This window comes from Austrofundulus limnaeus, unplaced genomic scaffold (assembly GCF_001266775.1).
Source record: "Austrofundulus limnaeus strain Quisiro unplaced genomic scaffold, Austrofundulus_limnaeus-1.0 Scaffold409, whole genome shotgun sequence".
Classification (NCBI taxonomy): Eukaryota; Metazoa; Chordata; class Actinopteri; order Cyprinodontiformes; family Rivulidae; genus Austrofundulus; species Austrofundulus limnaeus.
In genome coordinates this window covers 73,708-80,129 of record NW_013952811.1, presented here as the reverse complement: position 1 = coordinate 80,129, position 6,422 = coordinate 73,708, and positions in this window count along the sequence as shown.

Genomic DNA, 6,422 nt, shown 5'->3' with positions numbered 1-6,422 from the left:
GTTCTTGCATGAGGCCCAATGTTATTAATGGAGCACAGATTTAAAGGGAGTTCATTCCAGAGACTGGGGGCCACAGAGGAGAAGGCACGGTCACCACAGGTCTTGAAGCGAGTGAGAGGAACCATAATGAGATGTTGATCCTGTGAGCGGAGGTCCCGTCTGGGGTTGTAAGGGGAAATGAGACTTTTAATGTATTCTGGGGCTTGGCCATGAAGAGCTCTGAAGGTGAGGACMAGGATTTTGAACYGGATTCTGAATTGAACCRGAAGCCAGTGAAGTTCTGTTAGGATCGGGGAGATGTTGGAGAATTTAGATGTTCGGTATCTGTAAAACCTGATGAGATAGCTGTGGCAGCCATCTTGAATCGGGCTGACTTCAAAAATGCTGTTTAAGAACTTTATCAAAACCTGTTCAGTGGTTTGAGATTTTTTTTCCTAACAGACAAATGTGGTAGATGACAAACATTATTAAAGTAGACATATCGTGTCCCTTTTTATATCAACATCTGGAAATTCTGCTGACATCACTCTATATCAATAAAAATTGATATAGAGTGTTCATAAACAAAGCTAGCTTGTTGTTAACTAGATGGTTGTTAATTTTTAACAAACTACAGAGTTAGGAAGGCATAATTTCATGCAGTCCGTGAAGGTAACCACATGGTTAAAGCGGTTAGACTTTTATTTCTAAAAAATAAAACATTTTCTCCCTTCAAAGTGAATTTAGTCTATCATACTAAGTTTAATAGGAATTGTGTTTAGCCCATAACTGAAATTTTTACATTTGCTTTATACATCAATRGCTGTATGTGTGAGCTACAATATGAGGTCATAAACCTAGCATGAAAATGTAGCATTTTAGTTGTGGGAACTAATAAAGAGAAAATTGTAGCTTTGGGGTAATTTGAGCCTTTTGGAAATGGGCAAGTTGAGCCAGAAACTAATGATTCTGGAACAAGGATTCACTTTTACTGCTTTCTATCCAAATGTTAATGTTCATTACCCAAGCACTCTGAAATCATTCTGTTCTTTGTTGTTGCTGTTTGTTTGTTTTTTTCAATAAACAGCAGTTTAGCAGTAATTTGTAACAGTTAAAAAGTTATTGTACCCTTTGAATTGTGYACATCAAATTAAATATGCTTGATGGGGAAAAAGTGACTTTTATTTAAGGGAAGGAAGGTGAGTGAGTGGTGCGGTCTATGCCACGAGACAGCTTTTTTAACMTGCTATATTATTGAAACATTTATGCTTACACTCATTCTGATTGTTTTAAGAGATGCACAATCCTGAAATATATACAAATACTGTAAATTAACAACCAAATTATGGTTGACGTAATGCAGTGGTCCCCAAATTACGGCCCGCGGGCTGGATCCGGCCCACCTCCCCATTTGGTCCAGCCCCCAGAACAATACCAGAGAGCATTTAGTTTTTTTTTCATATATGTGTATTTGTATTTGATTATAAAGTTGGACTTTTTCAATAAAATGTTCCTTAGTTATGAACTATTTTCATCATTAACTATTATTAGTTAGTAACTATTTCATACATACACACATATAATGTGACATTCTGTTCCACCCTTCTGCGGTCTGTGCCCCTATCTGGCAACCCCCAGAAAAAAATCCTAAACCCGCCCCTCTCAAAGAGAGAACGGAATAATGGTGAAAAGATTAGGTAAGAGAAAAATTGATCCAGAATGCAGGGCATTTAAGCTGCAGTGGACAAACGATTATTTTTATTTATTTTTTTTGTTCATCTGTCAAGAGGCAGTGGCGGTATTCAAAGAATACAATCTGTGACGACACTATGAATCCCGTCACAAAGACAAGTATGATAGCTTGCAAGGCCAAATGCGAGCAAACAAACTCAAAGCTAAAAAGTGGACTGTTAGCTCAGCAGAATACATACTGTGAAGAACCCAGAGAGGGTTATTTGATTGTGCTYTCTGGAAAACAATATTTTTTTCATTTAGGCACTCCTGCAATAGTCACACTTTTTCTGTTACAAACTGACTCCGGCCCCCCACCAGAGAAGGGAAAAGTTATGTGGCCCTTACAGGAAAAAGTTTGGGGACCCCTGATGTAATGTAATGATCCAAATGTCTTATCCCACTCGCCCCACATTTTAGCTCAATGTTTGTAAAGCTGAATTATGAATATTTTTAAATGAGTCAAATAGTTGTGACAGCCATTTTGAATTGAGTTGACTCCAAAAGGTAACAGATTCTAGATTTGTGCTTAACTTTGCTTTCCACTGGTTAAAAATCTTTTTTAAAATAATGACATAGCATCAGCAATGAATGCATCTTTAGAAAAGCTGTGCTATTATGAATTTAATATCAAATTCTACTTCAAAAAGCTACAAATAATAGAGAAAATGTGTCATTGAAAGGGCAAAAACAAACAATGACAGAAGACAATTAGAGCCAGCGGGGAGAATATTGACAAAGCAAAGGGACATCATAATCAGAACATATGGCTGGAATTGCCTGTCAGTGGCAACGTGATCCGTGTGCATCAACGTGCATCTGTCACTTCTCTCATCACCACAAGTTAAGGGATAAATCATTTTAATGCATTATGTCAGGAATTTGCTCGTCTTAAACAGGCRTCTTGTGCAGAGCTGTATTCCAAGGTGGCACGCTGTTATTATTTTTAAAAGTGCATTTCTGCCGAAAGGGCCATATGTTTATTTGCAAGAAGCCGCACCGAGCATCTGTTGACACTCTGGCCTGCCAGGTACGATACTACAGATGCAAGATGAGCTTCTAAAACAATCTGTGAAGTTTAAAACAAAGAAAAACTTGTGCAAAAAAATCCCTTTGTGGGTAGTTTATATAATAATTAAATAATAAATGTGATGTGGATGCTATTTTTAAACTGAGTGGTAGTTTCTGCAGCAACCCACAACAATTAAAATGATATAATAAAAAAAACAATGTTTTTATAATGTAGCAATTAATCATGTGGGGCAGACTTCTGGAGAATACTGATTTTCTTTACAATAATTTTATTCAGCTTTATCCATGTCAACATTCAGCATGAGATAAGCAAAGCATTTATAAAGCTGTGTATGAATTTACTGGCAAGGCTTGAATACATTTATTTACTAATTAGGRCCTGTGTGTTATAATAATGTTTTCAACGATTTTCACTTCTAGATTTGTACAATATCTCCCCTATGTCTAAGAATTGMTGTCTAGCAATATTATGAAGCCTGAATGTGTTAAAAGGAGTTTCTTCTTGAGCACTATTAATACTTTTTGTGAACCTTTATCTTGTTTTATTGTTAAAGAATTTGAACTGAAAGCCACTTATTCTAGAGACAAAGAACTACCCTTTACTGAGTGAGAAAGGGATCCATCCATCCATCCATCCATCCATCCATCCATCTATCCATCCATCCATCCATACTCACTTCTTCCTTTCAGGGTCAGCAGGCAGCTATTTAAACTGCTCAAGAAGCAGTTGGGGATTAGCCGTCTTGCTCAAGGACACTACAACATGTAGACATGATGGGGAATCAAACTTGGTCCCAAGTCAGCTGCCCTTTCACTGCACCACAGACTCCCCCGTTACTACCATCATCATTTTTATATTTTCCTGTTTATACCTGAAATGTTCTCACTAAGGATAAATCATTATCCCTCTCTCTGTCCTCCCACTGTAGATATGTCAAGCATAACTCAGAGTGAAAAAAACAACTGCTCTTGTTGTTAATGTCCCGATCGGAAGAGGAAATTTTTTTTTGTTCTTGTTAACTGCGGAGAAGACGTGGACAATGTCCGTTGTTTGTTCTCATGCCATTGACCAGACGAGCTGCTCCTCGAGCTGATGGGTGGATGAGCTAACAACCAGCCTCTGCCGTTGTGTCGAACTGTTTTCATGCAGAAGCTCAAGTTGCACAGGAAGGTACTCTGCAAAGGCTGAAAAATCATAAAATCTATTAGATTAAGAGTAGCATTAAACACTAGGATTATATTTTCATGCTTGTTAAGCTGTAAAAATGGMTGTTGCATTATATTTAAAGCATATTATACACACATAGATCCTGTAGTTCAGTTTCGGAGTGTGACTTCAGTTCAGAAATGAAAGGTTTCAAACTTTGACCAGGAGTTATTGCAGTTTTAATTTGTGTGAGGTGAACTTTGAGCTAATTCCTGTTGAGCCCAAACTTGTAAAACACTGAACACAATAGAATTTGATTGCATTTAGTTTTGCTCTTGAATTTAGCAGTTCTTATAAAAATATCAGCTACAAACACTTCAGTTTGCCTTCAAGTTGCAGTCTGCCCACAGAAGTCGGTACGTTGTTTCATCACCAAACTAACTGTAGCTTCAATATTGAGCAATTAAATGGCTCGTGCCACTGCAGGTGAGTTGCATTTCTCAACCAGAATCAAACATCTTTGTGGGGAACATTCTTCTGCYACCAAAAATGAAGACTTATGATGAGTTCTGAACATTTTTTTAGGTACTAGCAAACACTTAGCTACTATAAACCTTGTGCTTGTTTCCACCTCCACATCTCATCACTTGCATGTAGGAACATAAACATAGCAGCACTGCAGAGATGTTCTTTTTAGCAGAGGAAGGGTGAAATTGAAGTGTGCAAGTTTAGTTAAATGCACAGTGTGTAGGATTTGATGTTTTCAGTGACATCTAGTGGTTGAGTGGTTGAATCATCCTCCCTGGTCCTCCCCCCACCCCCACCACCCGCTTCCAAACGCAAATTAGTTGCTACGGTGTCTCTCAGGTGTCAAAAACCTTTGATAATTCCAACCRCGATGTCTACCAGCAGCTTCAGGGCTAGTGATGTTTCAAGTGGTAAGATTATGAGCTTTAATAAGTAAAATTATCCCAGCTACAATGGCAGACAACAAATATTACATTTATAGTATTACAACTAAAACCGTTTTTGACGCCGCCACCGCAGTTTGTCCTTCATGAGCCTTCGTAGACAAGATGCAAGATGGCGGCTGCCTGTAGTGGCGACCCGTGACCATGGAGATATAAACAGCTTTTTATAAGGTAAAAATAATAAAACAAAGTCTTTGTCTGCAATGATTAGACATGTTTTTTATTATTGTCTTTAGTGATTATCTCAATTTGGGCTAAAAGAATTGACAAAATCCTACACACTGTGCCTTTAAGTGAGGCCAATTTATTTGCATTTCAGCTGTCTGGTGTGGAAGTATTTCTAACTTCTTCCTATATTTTCTTATCACTGAAGTAGTTTTTTTTTTTTTTGTCTCTTTAGCTGTTGTTTTTCCTCTGGGTCCTTCCTTCGCGTTGCCGTCCTTCTCCTCTGGTATCCTCCGTTCTGCGTTTTTTTCCATCTTATGTTTTTTGCCATTTTTCTCCTACAATCAGACACACAGATTCATCTCTGTCGCTTTCAGACACCAGCTAAATCAATTTCACAGCACTCTCCCATCTTGGAGGGCCACTGTCAGGTTTGGCACCTTGCAGCACCGGGGACATACCTATATGCATTTACACACATATGCCATCACTTTCATTCACWTCCACCCACACAGTTACTAAAGCACAGGGAATGGTTCAAGCAAACACTTAACGCTCCACGCAGRCACACAAAGCATTCACACACACTCCACACTCAAAGTGGTGATTCACCACATCACTGTTCTCTAATGTCTTACTTGTTTCATCTTTGCTACTTCCATTTGTCACCACTGACAGGCCCTGGCAATAGCATCTATCCATCCCACCTTTATCCTCACTTCGTCAGCCCACGCTGTTTTTTTTTCTTCTCCAACCTGACCTTATTCCCTTCGCTTGCTTTCATCCTCAACTTGGGAGGAGGAGGAATTGAGGATGGTAAACAAAAAGTTAGGTTGGCCGACACAAGGTCAGGTTTTCAGATGGTGCCAACGATAGCGAGGGCTGCATTGGCTGAGAGGAATCAGCTCACGCTTCAGTCTTGGGGAGAAGAATTGTAGCCTGTGTGAGAGTTATTGCTATGTCTCTATTCTGTAGCATAACTTCTGGCAAATACACAAAGAACTGAGTTTTTAATATATTTTGTAAATGAGCTACAGACTATAAAATACAGAGACATTCCTTTCCAGAGGGCCATGTTGATTTAACTAATGTATCTTCAGGGAAGACTAATAAAATAGATTTTTGTTTCTTCTGTCTAGTAATTTTAAAATACACTTTCAGGTGGTTTCTTTGCTTTCCATTTGTGAAAAACTTAAAGCATAGTCATCCTGCTGAGTCATGATCAGTATAAGTTCAGAAATGCTCTTAATAATTAGATTTCAATACTTGGTAAAAGATGCAACATTTGGAGACACTGGGTCTCATGCAAGAACCGTTCGTACGCACATATTTGTTCTTAAAGGCACAGTGTGTAGGATTTTGTCAATTCTTTTAGTCGAAATTGAGATAATCACTAA